The sequence below is a fragment of the Chlorocebus sabaeus genome, chromosome 15 (genome assembly GCF_047675955.1).
Source record: "Chlorocebus sabaeus isolate Y175 chromosome 15, mChlSab1.0.hap1, whole genome shotgun sequence".
Classification (NCBI taxonomy): Eukaryota; Metazoa; Chordata; class Mammalia; order Primates; family Cercopithecidae; genus Chlorocebus; species Chlorocebus sabaeus.
The window spans coordinates 34,950,220-34,972,309 of record NC_132918.1 but is presented as its reverse complement, the minus strand read 5'-3'; the positions used below and the strand labels follow the sequence as shown (position 1 = coordinate 34,972,309).

The 22,090-nt window shown below is 39.3% G+C and overlaps 1 pseudogene; it reads left to right on the top strand.

The window, feature by feature from the left end:
• Positions 1 to 22,090, top strand: part of LOC103242035 (vomeronasal type-2 receptor 1-like) — a 46,326-nt pseudogene that overhangs the window by 12,021 nt on the left and 12,215 nt on the right.

Sequence of the window (22,090 nt, the reverse complement as noted above, 5' to 3'; positions counted from 1 at the left end):
TGTTTGAACAACCAGATAAATTACTTTAACCAGGTTTCAAAGTGCTTCTGATTCATTCAGAAGTGGCTATTAAGCCATAGTAATCAGCTGTTACTAAACACTTGACAGTTGTATATAGAATACTATGTACTGACAATGGCGCTTGCTGAAGTATTAAAAGAGACATTTTCAATGTTAATAAGACATTTAGTATTAAATAGATCATTTAAAATGTGAAGATAGCTTTTAAGATATATTTTCTGGTTGATTTGAAGAGATTGTGGGCCAAGTGCGGTGGTTCACGCCTATAATCCCAGCATTTTGGGAGGCCGAGGTGAGTAGATCACCTGAGGTCAGGAGTTCAAGATCAGCCTGGCCAACCTAGCAAAACCCCGCCTCTACTAAAAATACAAAAATTAGCCAGGCATGGTGGCTTCACCTGTAGTCCCATCTCCTTGGGAGGCTGAGGCAGGAGAATTGCTTGAACCCGGGAGGCGGAGGCTGCAATAAGCTGAGATTGTGCCACTGCCCTTCAGCCTGGGCAACAGAGTGAGATTCCATTTCCAAAAAAAAAAAAAAAAAAAAGGGAGAGATTGTGTATATGTGTGTATGTAACAGACCCTAAATTTTCACTTAACATTTGATTAAGTTGATTTAACCATGCCCTTTTTCAGAAAGGAAGAACCCACTCTCCACGGTCTTAATGAAGCCTGCCCAGTGAAACACTGGCATTCAGTAATGATCTTCTGCAAGGGGATCTAAAAAGGCATCTCAGCAATGATCTTCTGCAAGGGGATCTAAAAAGCTGGAGGTAGAATTTTGTGGTTTTATATGGAAATAAAATAATGGGTATCCTTTCTTTCTTTAGTGTTCTTTTTTTGTACATGAAATTCAATAACTTAAATGAATGACTAACTTAGTAGCTAAGTAACAAAGAAACACCACTAATTTCTAATGTTAGCTAGGCACTTCATTGTGTACTAGCAACTATGTTGAGTGCTACACCTGCTTTATCTTACTTAAGCATCATAACAAGCTGACTTTTATCTATTTTTTTTCAACTTAAGAGGAAACTGAAGTATAGAATAGTTAAGTGACATATCCAAGGCTGGACAGTTAGTGAGTGGTACAGCCATGCTTCAAACCCTAGAGACAGAGCCTAACACTTAATTACTGCTATTATTGGAAACTGATATTCTTGAAATAATTACAATATATTTGCCCCTTGGTAATTAAAAACAAAAAAACTTCTGTAGTCCTTCTAGCATAAGGGCCAGATTATGAAGGTTTTAGTGTTAAGGAAGGGAAAAGGTATCTACGTGGAGCAAAGACACTCATGCAGTTGGTAAGAAACAGGCTATTACATAGGAACGTTGCTTACAGAGGGAAAGGGAAAGTAAACAGGAAGTCCTGGTACTGTGAAAAGGGGGGAGGTTGAGAAAGAGACGAGGGCCAGGTAAGAATTTCCTAGTTCTCCATGTCCTAGGGTTGAGCATGTGGCAAGTGTGGTTAAACATCCAAACAGGTTTGGGGCTGTCAGAGACTCTCCACGCTGGAGAGATTGCAAGAAGTTGAGGAAAGCCATTGGTTTTTTTGTGGCACCTTATTGAACATGGTGCCGTCCTATGGGCTCAGTTCAGAAGTGATGTTGGAGAGAGGTGTTTCCATAGATGGGCCTAAACTAGTTCCCCTATGCCCCATGGCCTGAACAATGGTGCACTGGAGAATCACAGGTACTTGCAGGCTGTGTGTGAGTAGAGAGGAACATGGAAACTGAGAGGACTGGTAGGCTAGAAGAAGCCTAGAGTCATGGAAAAAGGAGGTCACACAGTGAAGGGGCCTTGTACATGAAGTCATGACTAGAGATCTACAGTCTTTGTTTTGGGGGAGTTTCTATTATTTTACTTTTTTATAATTTTAATTTTGATTTATTATTATTATTATACTTTAAGTTCTAGGGTACATGTGCACAACGTGCAGGTTTGTTTCATAGGTATACATGTGCCATGTTGGTTTGCTGCACCCATCAACTCGTCATTTACATTAGGTATTTCTGCTAATGCTATCCCTCTCCCAGCCCCCCATTCCCCAACAGGCCCTGGTGTGTGATATTCTCCTCCTGTGTCCATGTGTTTTCATTGTTCAACTCTCACTTATGAGTGAATAGGAGTGGTGAGAGAGGGGATTCTTGTCTTCGGTGCTCTACACATTCAGAGAAACTTCTCTAGTAACAAACTATAGAAATGATCCCTGGCCGGGCGCGGTGGCTCAAGCCTGTAATCCCAGCACTTTGGGAGGCCGAGACAGGCGGATCACGAGGTCAGGAGATCGAGACCATCCTGGCCAACACGGTGAAACCCCGTCTCTACTAAAAAATACAAAAAACTAGCCGGGCGAGGTGGCGGCGCCTGTAGTCCCAGCTACTGGGGAGGCTGAGGCAGGAGAATGGCAGGAACCCGGGAGCGGAGCTTGCAGTGAGCTGAGATCCGGCCACTGCACTCCAGCCCGGGCGACAGAGCGAGACTCTGTCTCAAAAAAAAAAAAAAAAAAAAAAAAAAAAAGAAATGATCCCTGAAAGTATAGTCTAGATATCCACAATCTTGTCAATGTCTATCAACATGGTAGCTGTGACAATGACCAAATGAAGTGAGGTCGGCAAGGACACAGAATGTGGCACATGGACCAGAAGCTTTTCCCCACATTGTAATAAACTTTCCAAGGAACTCAGAGGAAGGGAGAATTGGACAGGGAAGTTCCTTAAGAGGAGAGAAACCACTGTTATGAAGAATGTAAATGTGAATTACATTGAGTCTTTATCTGAAGACAGTATTTAGAAAGAGATGCTGTTACCCTTCTTTAGCAGAATCAAGTGTTCCTCCTTGATGTGGTGTGGCTCTGTGTCCCCACTCAAATCTCATCTCCAATTGTAATTCCCACGTGTCAAGTGAGGTAGGTGATTGGATCATGGGGGCGGCTTCCCGTATGCTGTTCTCATGATAGTGAGTAGGAGCTCTCATGAGATCTGATGGTTTTATAAGTGGCAGTTTCCCCTGTTCTTCTCTCTTCTGCCGTCTTGTGAAGAAGGTGCTTGCTTCCCCTTTGCATTCCCCCGTGGTTGTGTTAATAAGTTTCCTGAGGCCTCCACAGCCATGTGGAACTGTGAGTCAGGTAAGCCTCTTTACTTTATAAATTACCCAGTCTCAGGTATTTCTTTATAGCAGTGTGAAAACAGATGAATAAATTCCCCAACACCATTTCAACTGTACCTTAATGACCATCAGCAGAACTGTAGTCAGAGCCAGCTGGAGCAAGATAGGGACAATTGTAGAAAATAAAGTTGCATTTAGTGCACTTCGGAATTGTTACAAATTCTCATTCTGCTACATCATAATAGTGTTTAACACAAATATTGTAAGTCAATTCTGGCAAGTTGAGCAGTAACCTATTTTTGTTGTTGTTGTTATTTATTTATTTATTTATTTATTTATTTATTTATTTATTTATTTATTTTTGAGATGGAGTTTCGCTCTGTTGCCCATGCTGGAGTGCAGTGGCACGATCTCAGCTCATGCAACCTCTGCCTCCTGGGTTCAAGCAATTCTTGTGCCTCAGCCTCCCGACTAGCTGGGATTACCAGCATGCGCCACCATGCCTGGCTCATTTTTGTATTTTTATTAGAGACAGAGTTTTACCATATTGGCTAGGCTGGTCTTGAACTCTTGACCTCAAGCAATTCTCCTGGCTTGGCCTCCCAAAGTGCTGGGATTACAGGCGTGAGCCACTGCACCCGGCCAACAGTAACTTCCTTCTAAAAACAAATGGACTAATATAAAAAAAAAATTGTGCACCTTAAATATATACAATTAAAAACAAAACAAAAAACAAATGGACCTGCATGACCCTTAGGCACTTAATGAATTCTGCCTAGTGCAAGATTGCCATCCAGTGTTAGGCATCACAGCAATGAGCTCAGCAAGAAATTCCCTTGAGCTTTGAGCAGGTGTCAGTCAGAAATTTCTTGCCACAGTTTCCTCTTCACTGGAAATCCCCAATGGAGTAGGGGAGCTACTGGTGATTCCCTTTATCTTTGATTCTTAGAAACAGATGGGGATCTGGGATATCTGTATCTCCCATGGGCAGGTCACTAAATAGAAAAGTCATCTAAGTCACTAGGGAGCTTTGTGACCTTGATAATATTGCTAAACTTTTCTGAGCTCCAGCTTCTTCATGTGTAAAGCATAAATAATAGTGAAGTATTTTTACTGCACATGTTTTTTTGTAAGGGTTGCTGAACAATGAGACACATACTGTGGAATATGACACTTTTATTCTAATAGTACTGTTATCATTGCTATTAATGTTATTGTTAATCGGTATATTTTGAACTCACAGTTGGGGATACTGATGTGGATAAATAATCTAAGCACATGGAAAGCTATGTTTATGGTTTTATGAACCACCACATATCATTCCCTTAAAATCCAAGATGTGTAACTCAACATTTTATTGCAGATTGCCTCATTTTCCAATTATTTTACTTAGTTTTACTGATTCTCACCATCTAAATGATCATTTCTAGGCAAGATCTTTGTCTTATGGCACATAAATATAGTAGTAGAGATTATCATATAGTATTTATAGTACATACAAAAGCTATAAAAATGGGAACCAGCGATTAGAAATACTCATTTTCAACCAATTTGCAAGATGGAAATATTCTTGAAAACATTGTTGAACAAATAGTACAGGAGAAGCTGGATGCATATAAATTAGAAATTAAGAAATCATACAATCCACTCAGGCTCTTAAAGACTCCAGATCCTTTCCTTGTATTTTCTTATTGTTCCTTTCATTGCTAAAGTTTCTTTTATTGATCTATCTCCTTTATTACAACAATAACAATGAAGCCTTTGACTCACTGAAGATGAAATAAACAAATAAAAAGAATAGCATAAAGAATACTCATTGTCCTATCCACTTTAATAACTTGTAGATAGCCTCCCAGATCTTTTTCTAATGCATTAAGAAAACCAGGTTGGGTGTGATGGGTGGCTCACACCTGGAATCCCAGCACTTTGGGAGGTCAAGGGAGGCAGATCTCTTGAGGTCAGGAGTTCGAGAACAACCTGGCCAACATGGTGAAACTCTGTCTCTACTAAAAATACAAAAATTAGCTGGGCATGGTGTCACATGCCTGTAATTCCAGCTACTCAGGAGGCTGAGGCACGAGAATCACTTGAACCCAAGAGGTGGAGGTTGCAGTGAGCCTAGATTGCGGCACTGCACTCCAGCCTGGGTGATGAAGAAAACCAAACCACGCCTATTCTTCTGAAACTTATCAGAATCTATATAAACAGTTTCTTCCTGTGGGCACATAGGTTGTTTCCTACTGGCATGTTATTGGACATCCAAGTTGATTCCAACTAGCCCCTCTTGTTGGATGTTAGGTTATTTACAACTCATTACTATTGTATTACCTTTAGCTGCTGTAACAGATTACCATAAATTTAGTGGCTTAAAGCAACACAAATTTATTATTTTACAACTCTGGAGATCAGTTTCTGAAATCAGTTTCATTGGGCTAAAGTCAAGGTAAAACTAGTTCCCTATGGAAGCTATGAGAGGAGAATCCAACTACGTGCCTTTTCCAGTTTGGAGAGGCTGCCAACATCCCAGACTCTGCTTTCCTCACATTTTCTTCTCTGTAGTATCTCTCTCTGTTTCCCTTCTATAAGGACACTTGTGATTTCATCTTTGAGCCCGCTTGGATAATCCTGGTTAATCTCCTCATTTTAAAGTTTTTAACTTAATTACATCTGTAGATTTTCATTTTGCCATAGAATATAACATATTCCGAGGTTTCAGAGATGAAGACATAGACACCTTGAGGGGCCATTAGTCAACCTGCAACAACCATTTTAAACAGGTCCAATAGGTATGAACAGGTACAACAGATTGGAGGAAAATACTAGAAAAAAAGGAAGGAAAATATTTTCTCCAAATCCTGAAGATTTTATAAAGAGTTATAAAAATGTTTAAAGACACAAGAATAGTTGTAAAACTGCCCAAATTTCTAATACTGCCTAAAACAGGGACTAGTGATACTCATTTCAATCAAGATATTTCAACCAATTTGAAGTCTTGAACAATGTTTTCCATCAAATAAACTGAAGTCCACTATGAAAGAACAAAGAAAGGCAAGTCAGTAGACTGTGGGGAGCTGCATATCTCACGATATGAGTCTCACAGAAAGTGAAAAGGGACCTGAGATGTGAAGGAAAAGAAGTGAATCAGGGATGGCGCACAAGGGAGAAAACCCCTGACACAGAGAATGTGCAGTGTATGTGAGTGAGGACAGACCCGGAGATAAAAGAGAGCACCACATATTTAAAGAACCAAAGGCAGGTTTATATGGCTTGTAGTGTATTTTGTGGTGGCAATGGGAGGGGGTGCTGCCAAAGAGGCAATGGTTACTTAACTAGGGGCTGGATCAAGATGGACCTTGGACCTTGTAAGACCTGTTGTAGGTGGATTTGATCTAAGGCAGATGAAGAGCCGTTGCAAATGATCTGAGTCTTCTGATACATAAACTTAATATTAAGATGGCAACACTTCCAAAACTGATCTACAGATTCAACACAATCTCTATCAGACTCCTTAGCTGACTGAAGATTTCCAGAAATTGACAAGCTGATCCTGAAATTCACATGGAAATGGAAAAGACCTGGAATTGTTTAAACACTTTTGAAAAAGAATAAAATTGGAGGGCTTACATACCCTGATATCAAAAATCACAACAAAACTACAGTAATGAAGGCAGCACAACACTGGCAAAAGGATAGACGTATAGACCGGTGGAATAGAATTGAGATTATAAATCCTTACATTTGCAGTCAAGTTATTTTTGCCAGGGATGCCATAATAATTCATTTCAATGTTGGAAAGAATAGTTTTTCCAACCAATGGTGCAGAGACAGTTGGTTATTTATAAGAAAAGGAAAAAAAGGGAAAAATGAACTTAGGCTTTACCTTATATCACACACAAAAATTAACTCAAAATAGATCATAATCCTAGATATAAGAATTAAAATTTGAAAACATCTAGGAGAAAGCATATAGCTTTCTCTGAGTCATTAGCTGTAAGGGAGGTGACAATCAACACCACAATGAGATACTACTTTATAAGCACTAGAAGGGCTATAATAAAACAGTAGAATAACAAGTGGTGGTAAGGATGTAGAGAAATTGGAACCCTCGTACATTACTAATGGTAACGTAAAATAGTGGAGCCACTTTAGGAAACAGTTTGGCAGTTTCTCGAAATGTTAAACATAGAGTTACCATGTGACTTACCAATTTTACTCCTGGATATGGGAGAATACATGTTTATATGAATATCAAAATGTTGGAAACATATGTTTACACAAATACTTGTAAAAGAATGTTCATAGCAGCATTGTTCATAACAGCCAAAGAGTGAAAACAATCCAAATCTTCATTAACAGATAAATGGATAAATAAAATCTGCCACATCCATACAATGGAATATTATTTGGCAATAAAAAGAAATCAGTAACAAGGAAGAAGGTACCAATACATGCTAAAACATGAGCAAACTTTGAAAATGCTGTGTTAAATGAGATAAGCCAGTAATAATGACCGCATATTTTATTATTCCACTTATATAAATGTCCAGAATAGGAAATCTTTACCAACATAAAAGTAGATTACTGGTTATCTAGGGCTGGGGGTGGTAGTGGACAGAAAGGGGAACGATTCTATATTCCCAAATTAGTCCATGTGATAGTTGCAACTCTTTAAGTATAGTAAAACCCATTAAATTGTACTTTTTAATTGGGTAAATTTTATGGTGTATAAATTATATCTCAAAGATATTTCTTAAATGAAGTACTAATATGTACTACAACATGGGTAACTTCAAACTATTATGCTGTATGAATAAACCAGACACAAAACCCCCATATATTGTGTAATTCAATTTAAATAAAATGTCCAGAATGGACAAATCTACCAAGACAGAAAGTAGATTAAGTGGTTTCCTAAGGCTTAGAGTGAGGGACGGATGGGAAGTAAGTTTTCCTTTTTGTGATGATGAAAGTGTTCTAAAATTAGATTGCAGTGATGTAAATATACTAAAACAATATTGAACTGTACATCTTAAAAGGGGCTGGTGTGTCATATGTAAATTATATTTCAATAAACTAAAAAATGAAAAGGTGGTCTAGAGATTGATGTGGTCACTTTCTTTCAGTGTTGGGATAGATTAAAAGGGAATATTGAAGGCAGGCAGGCATACTTAATTTTTTAGGTGAGAATTATAGCTGGTCAGTTTTCTTTATTTCAAAATTTTTTAAAAAATAGATGTTTATTCTCTGCAAGGCTGTGATTATAATAGTTTTCCAGCTTTAGTCAATCGCTTACCATCTTCACGATTTTTGTTGCAGCCACAGCATGCTATAGCTCTGTAACATGTGATGCTTCCAAGGAGAAAGAGGATGCTGTAGGTTCTGTATGGTAAGAGTTCCTGTTTATTGAGTCAGCTGATATTGAGGTAGGAGATTAATCAGGCTGTCAAATTGTTTTCCTGAAAATAGATACAGCAGACGAGGTAGTAACCTGTGGCTTTCTCAATTCAACAAGGCAGCTGTTTAAAGATTTTTATGCCTGCAGTGTCTGAATGTCTTTCTCCTTTGCTATAATTAAGGGCTTTCTCTGTTTAGACACACAGGGGCTCTTCTGTAACAAGTGATTAGTATTGACGTGTTAAAAAATCCCAAAGCCTACTTTTTATACACCTCGAGGCCTCTCATTAATAACTTGAATATCATAATAACAATGCACTTATGAAAGCTGATTTATTTTTGGTCTTTTTTTTCTTCTCAAAATAAAGATACAGGCAAGCCATAATGTCATAATGTCACAAAATTCATATTATAGGTAAACATGTTTTAAATGTTGGAGACATACATCTAAAAAAACTACAGTTGACACTTAAACAACATGGGGGTTGGGGTGTTGACCCCTTCCCCTGTGCAGTTGGGAATTTGTGCATAACTTTTGACTTCCCCAAAACTTAACTACTAATAGCCTACTGTTGATTTGAAGCCCTGACTGATAACATGAACCGTCAATGAACATATATTTAGTATACGTACTAGATAGTGTATTCTTACAGTAAAGTAAGCTAGAGAAAAGAAAATGTTATTAAGAAAATCATAAGGAAGAGAAAGTATATTTACTATGTATTAAGTTGAAGTGAATCATTATAAAGGTCTTCATCATTGTCACTGTCACATTGAATAGGCTGAGGAGGAGGAGGAAGAGGAGGGATTTTTCCTGCTGTCTTGGGGGTGACAGAGGCAGAAGACAATCCACATGAAAGTGGATCCATGCAGTTCAAACGCATGTCGTTTAAGGGTCAGCTGTAATATACATTTTGCAAAGTAAAAACAGCAACTTAAATACATATAACTAGGTGTTACGTCATTACGTGACTGGGTCGGATGGCTCTGCATAGGAAATAAAACAAAGTAGATTAGTGTGTTTATTCATCTGCTGGTATGGCATGAGTATTACCTAGGATTCCGAGTAACATGGAGAAATATAAAAGTCAAATGATATCTGACAAACTGTGCCTGACCAAATGACTGTGACCCAGCTGTGAGTGCACTGGGATGGCTGTAATGCCCCAGCTTCTCAGAAGCACTCAGCAGTGTTTATCTGCAGTAGATTTGGGGTTTGAGCTTTTCCTGGAAACCATATAACAGTCTTTAAATATTCTTAGCCTTTATTAATAACATGGGTCCAGAGTCTTTGGGAGCTCGGATGTTTTCTTTCGCTTGAAGGTGAAGACAAGTCTGGACAGGATGTGTTATTGTTCCTGGAAGGAAGCCTAACTTTCACCAGGGCCCGTGGAGGACCACAAAGATCAAACATGTCTAGGGGAGTGAGGTAAAAACATACAGCTCATGGTCTCAGGCCTAGGAGTCTTGGTGTGGACACATGGGATTAAACACCTATGGCCTTTTGCACCAACATTCATCTGGTGTCTTTTGCTTTGATCGGGAGTCCTTGAAGTCAGCGTCATGTGAAAATGGTAATTAGGTTCAAAGTATTATTGAGAAAACAATTTCACCTTGATAGTCAATGAAACAATTTGCTACTGCTTGCTCTGGCAGCACGTTTTTAAGCTATCATTGAATGTGAGCCTTGGAATGGCTCAGTCAGAACCAGAGCATTGCTGACTCTGTTAGGACCTAAGACCCTTAAGAAACAATGCTGTTTAGTCTGAAGCCTCCTATTTGGTGATGAGGGGCCTGAGGTCCAAGAGATGGAGAGAGGGTCACACAGTGAAAAAGCCACACCTCCAATTCCTGCTCTGGGACTTGGTCCATGTCCTTTCTCTCTACCCCTAGGCCTCTGAAAGGATGTGTGCTTTGGTGTCTGCACTTTAGCATACGCTGGATCTGTGAGCTCATGATTCTTCATTTGTAAAGTGAACAAAACATGAGATTTGGAATGGAATACATCATTTTTAATCTGTGTTCTGCCACTTTTATTAGGATGGTGGTGGGAAACTTACTTAATTTCTGAGCCTCCCTTCCTGCCTCTGCGACTAGGGCATAATAAACTACCTTAGAAACTTTTGTAAAGCCCATAAGAGGTCAATGAACATTTTTTGTATGCATCATTTTCTTTAACTTACACTTTAAGGTGAAGTGTTGCCCTCAGCTCACATTGTTGCCTTTGTCACTGGTGAGGCTCATGTCCCTGGGTTTCTTCCTGAGAGCTCCTTCTCCTCCCCTTCTTGCCAGGCCTCTCCTAGAGGTGTCACTCAAGACTGTTAGAAATGTAAAATCTCAGGCTACATTGCCAGACCTGTTGAATCAGAATCTGCATTTGGATGAGACCCCCTGGTGATTCATATACACATTAAGATTTGAGAAGCCCTAATGCAGAATTACAGTATTGCAGGTTATTATTAATTGTTATAGACTAAACTCTCATCAAGTGAAAATACACAGTGTGGGAACACTAACTTATTTCTGAGCTACTGTTAATGGCAAGGTTCTTTTAGTTACTGTGAGGGTTCTGCCCTCCACTCCCCTAACTCCGAGTTGTCGTGTAAGGAAATGGGATCCATGATTGATAATCTGAATTTGCTTGTAATCCATTATAATAAAGGCAAACATGTGTTAGATCACTCCCCCAACTTCAGCTATAAAAAGAACACCAGAAATTAAAAATAAAACATTTATCCACCATTCTACTTGCATAACAAAGCAGATCTTTTCATTTTCCTATATGATTTCTTAGCCCTTTATAGAAATGCATCCATAATTTGTGCATAGTTGTGACCATAGCACAGATGCAATTTTATATTTAGCATTTTATATTGTGTAGGGAGCATTTCCATGATGCTGCATGGCTATTATAATTGTAAATGCATATTGTAAAAATGTAAATAATTTCTTACACATTAAATCTTTGCTAATTACAACCACTGTCCTTTGATTATATTTTATGGCCCATATTTGAGATATCATTAGTGGAGGGATCAACCATAATGTTGTTGGCAGAGAGGATTGTAATCACTCTCTACTTATCTTTTTCCTAGATCTTTTAATTCTTTTCTTACTGTGAAGCTAAAAGAAGAAAGATGAGAACGGCTTTTGTTTACAGCTACATTATGGTAGACTCAGTTCATTATTTATCATAGTTTTTCTCTTCTTCAATCCTTACTAACATAAAATGAAAACCTGAAGTTTAACAAAACATATAATATTTATATTTCATAAACAGAATCATTTAATTTGTTGTCTGTTCTGCATTGGAACTTCTGAAGGTTATTTTCCTAGAAGGTTAAATGGAAAAGCCAATATACATGTTTTAAAATAAAACTCCCCTCCTCCTCATTAAAAATAATTTGACATATACCTTGTGGTTGCAATAGTGATGAGAGGTAACTACATCCCTTTCTGAAAATAATTCACTTATCAGGAATATTTTGGGATTTGCATAATCAATGCCAACAGGATTTGAGTGGCTACTGCTTGGCTTTACATTATGTATTTGATATATGTGTACATGAAAGAAAATATAATGTGCTTTAAAAAAGTTAATAAGATGATATGAGACAAACTTACCCAATATAGGTATGTAAAATAAATAATAGTTGCAGGAGTTAGAAACTGTGAAAACAGGCAAAGTACCAAATTTCTAAGCTGTGACTTCTTGTTTATTGTCAGGAAGAAGTGGAGAGTAAGATACAGGAGAGCACTAAGAGTTAGCACCACAGCCTTTAGGTTGGCTTTTAGTACTAAAAATTCTACTGTTTATTGGCAAGTGACAGGGGCAGACAGTGACTACTAGTTATTCACCCAAAAGGATGAGTTATAGTTATTTTTCAGTTGGTCCTTCTTGCTATAAGGGAATAGAAATGTGGGGAAGGTGGACAGTGAGAGCAAGACAGGGCATTTCTGAAGAGAATTTAGGGAGAGAGCTTGCCTGACGAACTACCATAGTGGAAGATCAGAAGAGTCAGATAATAGTACAAGAGGCAGAGTCATTTAGAATGACAAACAAGAAAGTAGTAAGCGCTAAGATTTGAGAGAGAGGCAGATAAAAAGGCATTGTATGGAAACAATGAGAAGATTTACCTTCAGAAAGTTGTAAGGAGTTGGTTCTGTTTTCTCTCATATTTTGAGAGATCACATATAAAGTTTTTCTCTTGAAAATATAACAAGAAAGGAAATGGAAGAAAGTGAGTTTGTCCCATAGGATGGAGGCCAGGGATGGGTAAAGCTTCAATATTCACCCAGAAGGGGATATCTGGGAGCAGGAAACAGAAAAGGTCGACAGTGAGGCCAGGGAGTCAGCAGGGCCTGTGGAGATGAGGGCCTGAGCTCAGAACCTGCCTCAGAGAGGTATCAGTAAGCTGATTTCAACCTCTTCATAAAATTGTGAGAAAATAAGCAATAGCATTTATTTACTTCATGTATTTGTATTTGATTTTCTTGACACTCTGGACAATAAGAAAATAAAAAACAATTTGGATCTGGTCCTGTTTTTCTGGGATGAAGCTCTTGGGAAGAGAATGCTTCTTCAGTACTAAGTCATTCTTAGGTACAGAAGACATCCCATTTAATCTTAAAAACAGCTGGTTGAAGATGTTATGTCCACATTTCAGATGAGGAAACTAAGGCTCAAAAAAGTTAAATGGCTTACACAAGGTCACATGGAAAGCATAAGGCAGAGTTGTGGTTTTATTTCAGGCTCTCAGAATCAGCCAAGTGTTTTGCATGTCCACCTTAAGAATATTTTCCAAACGGATAAATGCTCCTTGAAAAAAGGATTATGGGTTTGGATAAACTTGGGTAACTACCAAGACATCACAAACATTTAGTATATGACAAGCATTGTGAATGTCTAAGAAAGGGCTAAGCATGCAGCACATCCCAAATTTATCTGATATCAGAACTCTTCATTTGGGGAACTCTGCACTGCCCCACATTGCCTCACATATAGAAAGTTGGTTTATTGCATGTGCAAGTGCAATGAGCGGTACAGAGGAGGGAGGTAGGTAGTAGAAGCAGTAAAGCAAGTTTATCTTTACAACAGACAGGAGTTCTGGGGTATATCAGAGCTCTCTGGGACACAGAGAGCGCCTGCCAATGGGATTCCATCACAACAGAAGAGAAGGAGTGGAAGATGAGGTAGTGCTTGGGCTGGGCCTGAAGCTCTGCAGTGCAGATTCCACAAAAAGATGAACTAATCTGAGTGGTCTTCCATTTCTAAAATTTCTATTAAGAAATAGCTTCTATTTCTTTGTTGAGACTTGTATTTTTACATTTGCTTTAAGAGGGTTTTCCCTCACCTTATGGAACAGTGTTGTAATAGCTGCTTCAAAGTCTGTGGCTGATCATTTGGTAGCCCAGTCATCTCAGGGTTGGTGTCCACTGATTGCCTCTTCTCTTAAGAGTGGTTGAATGTGGTCCAGGCAATCTAAAAAGACAGTTCCTGGTCCTCAATGTGGATCTGTTATGCAAGGCATTGTGTGTATTCTGCTTGTCTCCCAGCTTGATTTGTCTGAAACCCAAATTGCTCATCTTTATAAGACTCAAATGTTCTTCAGCATTTTAATCAACCCATCCTAAATATGTGTTATGAAATCAAAAACATTTCATGTCTTAAAAGTTGTTGATATAGTTCTTCAAAATTAGAGCCTATATAATTCTCTTTCACTTACAGGAGTCAACAGTTTCCTCTCATCTGTACCCCAGTGTTTTCCGAGCCTCTCTACTCCTCCACGTGATGCAACTTCTCCAGTGGGAGAGTTCTCATGGGAGGCCTGGCCTACGAGGTACTTAGAAGCCAGGCTGGGCCTAAGCTGATAATTTCACTTTGGCATTGTTAACCTTCACCTATAACTGATATAGAAATTCAGGTTGGAGTTTGGAGAAATTTCATTCTGAAACCCACAATTTTAACAATATGCTAATTTTGACCGGCCATCATTTAAGTATGACCAGACTTTAACTATAACTTTAACTGACCTTAAATATGGCCAGAGAGGAAGACTTGCTATTATTTTGAAAATGTTGCTCAGAAAAGAGAAAGATAGTTAAATGGAAGGAGGAAGGGAGTATTTTAATTTTGTTTCCATTAATCTAAGCAAACATAGGACATAGAGAAACTTCCTGAGGAAAAAATATATGCATTGTATAATAATACTGTGACTATCATAATGGAAATCAATGAATCAAAGAAAAATCATCCCAAATTCCACCTTTCCAGTAATTATTTTGTGCGCTTTAAAAAAGTTTCCTTGTTAATCCTTATCCAAATATTAGTATACCTTATACATGTAGTTTTAATTATAGTATGGAAACAACTTTGCATACTGCACCTTTCACAATATTATACATATACTGCTGTGTAATTTCTCTAATAGTTTTAAAATAATGAAAAATGTTTCCATCATGTATGTTCTTTCCAGGTTTTCAATATTATAAATAATTCTGTAATGAACAGTTGGGGCATATTACTTTTTCCTTTGGGAAAAACAGTTTGTTCAAATAAATTTTCATGGATGGAGGAATTACAGCCAGTGTATATTTTTCTAGTTCTTGAAATGTGTTGCTATTCTATTTTAAAAATGATATTGCTATATTTATTTCAAAAATGGATATTGCCATTAGTGTAAATTTTGGAACTAAGTATCTTAGGATGATAAAGCCCTTTGTGTTCTGGCACCTTCTGGTTTTCCAGTTTCCGCTTTCATTGTCCACACCCACTCCCATCCTGTCTCTTCCAAACATACTGGTTTTTGTATTCCTTGAATGTGACATGTTCTCTTGCTGTAACGCCTTCAGGCATGCTGTTTGCAGCACTCTTCCCCTGTTCGTCGGTCATCCTTTAAGCCTTAGCTTGGCTGTTAATTCCTCTAGAACTGGGTGCCCCTTTTTTGTATTTCATAGCTCCTAGGTTTAACCCATCACTGTTTTTATCATTTTATGCTGAAATTGCTTGACTACTTTTCTATTTCTTTGCTTAGACAGTGCTGTGTTTATCTTGTTTCTGACTGTATTTACAGTGTCTAGCACCAGAGGAACTCAATAACTACATACTAAATGAAACACAAAATAAACTAAAAGCCCAATTAAAGAAACATGGAGAAAAATTCCACCCTGCCAACAGGGCTATTTGCTATCACATATTAAATTAAAAAATACTTATTGAATAAAAGACACAGAGTTAGATACTATAGCCACAGAAGATATTAAGGAAAGAAGGTCTTGGGAAAATTGCTCTCAAATAGGTTAAGATTTGGTTAAGATTGGGAAGAAAGAGTTTGCAATTAAATGTTAAATTTTTTTTTTTTTTTTTTTAGTGGAGAAGGAATTTGAAAGCAAATGTGATGGACTGCAAGAGAAATATATTCTCCTTTTAGTGGCTAGGAAACAGAAAGGAGGAGGTATTTTATTTATGGTTATATCTAGGAGTAGTAGGAAAAAGACATTTTCAATTAAAAATCTCAACGTTAACAATGAAATTATGGATAGAAAAATTATTGTAATTGGAGTCATAGTATATATAGATTTTATGTACTGCTTTTAGGTACTCCTAGCATAAGTATTTCCTTGTATTTACATAATTTTATAATTAATGTCCAGAAAAAAAGCTAAAGAAAGCAAGTAGGAGAGAAAGGAGACTCATATGGCACCAGGGACTTCCAATTAATGGGGAAAAATGTATTGAGAAATTATTGGAGGCCCTGTTAGGTGGTTATAATTATGAATATAAGAATATTTTTGTGAAAAGATATAGCAGTTTAAAGAGATTATAGCATATGAAAGATACACGGAGCAAGAAGACATCCAAAATGGTACTTTTCAATCCAAATCTATCAATGATGAATATTATTCATACTTGAATCTTTCAAGTTTGTAGTATCATTTAAGAAAAACTAACATGCTTAAGAAAGTGAGGTGCCTGCTGATGCTCTGGCAAAATGCTCCAAAAGCTGCTTTTCCCCTCAAAGACCCACCTAATAACCTACAAAGTCTATTTCTTTTTCAGGTTTAACTTTCAGGGATTCTGCTGAATGAAAGCCATGATCCACATGATCAAGGAGATTAATAAGAGGAAGGACACTTTGCCCAACATCACTTTGGGCTATCAGATCTTTGATACCTGTTTTACCATCTCCAAATCACTGGAAGCAGCTTTGGTACTTCTTACAGGGCAGGAAGAAAGCAGGCCCAATTTTAGGAACAGCACTGGAGCATTTTTGGAGGAATTGTTGGAGCAGTTGGATCATCCTTATCAGTTGCTGCTTCAAGAATTCTAGGGCTATATTATTTGCCTCAAGTATCTCCAATTATTGTGCTGGTACTAACTTAAAAAAAAAAAAAACAACACAAATCATTCTTGTGGAAATTGCAGCAGATAGCAAGGTGCTCAGGTGAGGCTGAGTTAAGTTGCAGAGACAAACAGGGATGGTGGTGATGCTGCTGTCCCTAATTACTATGTTCAATCAGGCCTTAGCAAGTGTGAACTGATGTCTACTTAGAGGCAATTTGAGATTTTTCTACATCCCTTGGCATGCTGCTTTAATTTTTGGCTCTAGATTATGACTCAGTGATTTGTATGTTGACAACTCACTAGGCATAATACTCTATAGGACTGTGTGGAGCACAGTGTAGGTGATCAATAAATATGTGTTGGTTGGTCAATGGATGGTATAAGAAATTCACTTTTTTTCTTGCCTATATTAATGGTTACTATTCATGACAATTTTGATTCATGCACTAACATACTGAAATGGGCCTAGGAATTATGCAAGATGGCTAGAGTTTAGAGGATGCTAACTTTACAGGTTATTTAAAATTCGGAGACAATGACATATTTCAACATAAGAAGACATTATTCTAGGAAAAATTGATTATTAAGGAAATATGAATACAGCTCTATCATTATTTCTAAGGATGGATCATTAAAGTATCAGTTGTCATGACTTATCAATGTGAATAAGCGTATTTGTGTTGCTGAAGTAATGAGAGAATTTGAAATAACTGTAAAAATTAGCATTACCAGAGTATTTCTTTTCTTTTTTTTTTTTTTCTTTTTTTTTTTAATTTTTTTTTTTTTTGAGACGGAGTCTCGCTCTGTCACCCAGGCTGGAGTGCAGTGGCGCAATCTCGGCTCACTGCAAGCTCCGCCTCCCGGGTTCACGCCATTCTCCTACCTCAGCCTCCCGAGTAGCTGGGACTACAGGCGCCCGCCACTGCGCCCGGCTAATTTTTTTCTATTTTTAGTAGAGACGGGGTTTCACCATGGTCTCGATCTCCTGACCTTGTGATCCGCCCGCCTCGGCCTCCCAAAGTGCTGGGATTACAGGCGTGAGCCACCGCGCCCGGCCCAGAGTATTTCTTATAAAGCTTCAAATACAGAGGTAGAGGCAACAGGAAAATACTGAGAAATAGAACCAAGGAGAGAGGTTGGGTGACACAACTGACACATTAGATGTGGGCTTTGTGCAGCTCAAACTGCTGCTGCTGTGAGCTCTGTCTTCCAAGCACTAGCTGGAAACCTCTAGATACTCTCATTAAATGCTTGTAGTAAATATCCAACGAAGGTAAAAGAAATCTATGTGATGGACATTTTCACATTTGTCATCTCATTGAATATATTGAGCAATCTTGAAATGTAGATATCATTACCCTGATTTCACTTATAGAGAAACTGAGGTTCAGAAGGTTTAAGTAACTTCTCTAAGATTTTACAGTGATAAAACATGTATCCAGAATTAGATATCAGGTGTCTCTGCTTCTTAAATAAGATTATTTCCTACATAGGGCTTCCAATGTTGCTATTTGCATGGTTCCAAAGAAGAATGTAAACTTTAGCCAATGAAGTGAAAATAGGACATGGGGTAGAGGAAACAGAAAATAAGAATATTCTGGTACTCATGAAGAAATTGACAATCTTGAGCTATGGAGTTATAATATGGGCAATCCTATTGAAGGTGGTGTGTTAATATTATAACATGAGATGGGAATGTGATAGGACAGGCAAAAATGTGTCATATTGTGTCCAGAATTGGTGGGTTCTTGGTCTCGCTGACTTCAAGAATGAAGCCTTGGACCCCTGCGGTGAGTGTTACAGTTCTTAAAGATGGTGTGTTCTTAAACATGGTGTGTCTGGAGTCTGTTCCTTCAGATGTGTCTGCAGTTTCTTTCTTCTGGTGGGTTCTTGGTCTCGCTGACTTCAGGAGTTCAGCGGCAGACCTTCACGGTAAGTGTTACAGCTCTTAAAGGCTGCATATCTAGAGTTGTTTGTTCTTCCCGGTGCTTTCATGGTCTCGCTGGCTTCAGGAGCGAAGCTGCAGACCTTCGTGGTGAGTGTTACAGTTTATAAAGACAGTGTGAACCCAAAGAGCCAGAAGCAGCAAGATTTATCATAAAAAGCAAAAACACAAGCCCGCCAATGGGTTGTCACTGCTGGTTAGGGCAGCCTGCTTTTATTCCCTTATCTGGCCCCACCCACATCCTGTTCATTGGTCCATTTTACAGAGAGCTGATTGGTCCATTTTGACAGGGTGCTGATTGCTGCGTTTACAATCCTCTAGCTAGACATAAAAGTTCTCCAAGTCCTCACCAGATTAACCAGACACAGAGCACTGATTGGTGCATTTACAAACCTTGAGCTGGACACAGAGTGCTGATTGGTGTATTTACAATTCTTTAGCTAGACATAAAGGTTCTCAAAGTCCCCACCAGATTAGCTAGGTACAGAGTGCTGATTGGTGCATCCATGAACCCTGAGCTAGACACAGAGTGCTGATTGGTGCATATATAATCCTCAGGCTAGACATTAAAGTTCTCCAAGTCCCCACCCAGACTCAGGAGTCCAGTTGGCTTTGCCTAGTGGATCCCATACTAGGGCCACGGGTGGACTGCCCGCCAGTCTGGTTCCCTTTGCCTGCACTCCTCAGCCCTTGGGTGGTTAATGGGACCAGGCACCATGGAGCAGGGGGCGGTGCCCATGGGGGAAGCTTGGGCTGCGCGGTAGCCCACCGCGGGGAGCGGGGGCTCAGGCATGGCGGGCCGCAGGTCCTAAGCCCTGCCCGGCCGGGAGGCGGCTGAGGTCTGGTGAGAATTTGAGCCTGGTGGGGGCAGGCCGGCAGTGCTGGGGGACCCCGTGCACCTTCTGCAGCTGCTGGCCCGGGTGCTAAGCCCGTCACTGCCCTGGACCGGCAGTGCTGGCCGGCCGGCCACTCGAAGTGCCACCAGCTGAGCCCGCGCCAGCCGGAACTCTAATGGGCTGTGAGCACCACGCTGCAACCCGGGTTCCCACCCACGCTTCTGCCCTCCACACCTCCCTGCAAGCAGAGGGAGCTGGCTCCCTCTGGCCTTGGCCAGCCCAGAGAGGGGCTCCCACAGTGTAGTGGTGGGCTGAAGGGCTCCTCAGGCACCACTGGAGTGGACGGTGAGGCTGAGGAGGTGCCGAGAGCAAGGGCTGCTAGCATGTTGTCACCTCTCAATATGTTCTTAACTGTAGGGTCAGTGCGGTTAAGGGTAAGCTACAGTGGAAATGTATATAAAATGGTGAGGAATTCATGATCACTTGGCCTCTATTCTTAAGTTCCCACTATTGGAAAATACATACAGAGATCACTGGCAAAATGAGAAACTGTCTCTTCATTTATCTGGACAAGTGACTGTAAAATTAGGGTTTCTATCTCTGTTGGATGACAGGGCTTAGATGTGAGGCTGAAGTGGTGCTTTCTACCACCTTTCTCAAGTTAAGTCTTGGGATCTACATACTCATAAGTCCTGGCAGAGAAAAACAAGGAAAGAAAAATGGTGATAGGAAGGAGGGAAGGGAGGTGGAAGCAGTGGGGAGGGGAGAGAGAGAAGAATTGGGCTTGCCAAATGGATTGTAGGTCTACTCAGTCCATCATACATGTGGATGAGAAGTAAAATCTGAGGAAGAGCCTAGATGGCTTGATTCACTCCCGTTGTCTGTGGGGTGCATAGAGGAAAAAGCAAATGGCCTCCTTTTCACTGCTGTGATCCCACTTGTGAAAAGTAGTGCATTGAATGTTGTATTAATAATCATCTCCTCCGATTCCCTTGGGGCGTGGGGAAGTGGATTTGAAAGAGTCCATAGGGAGGCCCAAAGTGTTCCCTCCAACACTCCACACTCCCATCCACTGAGCAAGGAAAGGAACAGAAATCCTTTTGTCTAAAGAAAGATGTGAAAATAAAGGGAGAAGAACTGTTAAGTTCCTTCCCTCCCCAATAAACATATTGTGAAAATGTGTAATTTGATATTTGGCTATTGCTTTCTAATAACTGCATGAATATTTTCAATTGTAGGTGGGCTATGCCTCTACCTGCGTGATTCTTAGTGACAAATACCAGTTTCCATCTTATCTTCGTGTAATAGCCAGTGATAAGATCCAGTCGAAGGTCATGGTAAAACTTATCCAACACTTTCACTGGGTCTGGGTAGGCGCTATAGCAGCTGATGGTGATTATGGAAAATATGGAGTAAAAACTTTTAAGGAAAATATGCAGAATGCCAACCTCTGTATCGCATTTGCTGAAATCATTCCCAAAGTCTATTCCAATGAAGCGTGGGTTATCTCAGCCCTCATTGCAAAGCCTGAATATATTCTGTATTTTGGTGGAAGTATGGATTTGCAATACCAAGAGCTGATAAACCAGGATTAAGGGAATTTCTTTATGATGTGCATCCTAGCAAGGATCCAAATGATGTCCTGACCATTAAATTCTGGCAAACTGGCTTTTAACTGTACTTGGCCAAATGGTAGTATTCCATACAATATCGATCATAGAGTGAATATAATTGGTAAAGAAGACAGATTACATGCCATGTCTGATACATTCTTTACTGGAGAGGAGAAGTTGGAGGATCTTAAAAATACCTATCTGGATGTGGCTCAGCTAAGAATTACAAACAACGTCAGACAAGCTGTGTATTCTATCTATGGCTTATGCTCTGGACCATTTAAGTAGATGTGAAGAAGGTCATGGGCCATATACTCCAGGAAACATCTGTGCATATATACCTGACTTCGAGCCTTGGCAGGTAAGTCATTGTTTGGTGTATGTCATGACACAGCTTGATAATTATAAGAATTCATGTCATTAAAACTATTGATTTGCCTTTGTGCTTAGTAGACACAATCTTATCACATGGTCACATAAAATAATGACTTGCTTATGTGGCCTAAGTGGGCATTTTAAAGTATCCATTTTTAAACAGTTATTATTAAGTTTGTTGTGAATGATAGAAAACCCCCCAAAATAGTGCCTTAGACATGACAGTTTTTTTCCTTCACATAAATAAAGTTCAGAGATAGGCATTATAGGACTGAAAGAATGGCTTAGAGACCCACTCCCCATGGTGCTATTTCACCATCCACAATATGAGGGTTCACCTGATAATCTAAGATGACCACATAGGCTTCAAACATCATGTCCATATTCTAATCAGCAGGAAGGAAAAAAGGCAAGTATGTGTGCACCCCTCCACTTAAGGATAATTTCTAGAAATT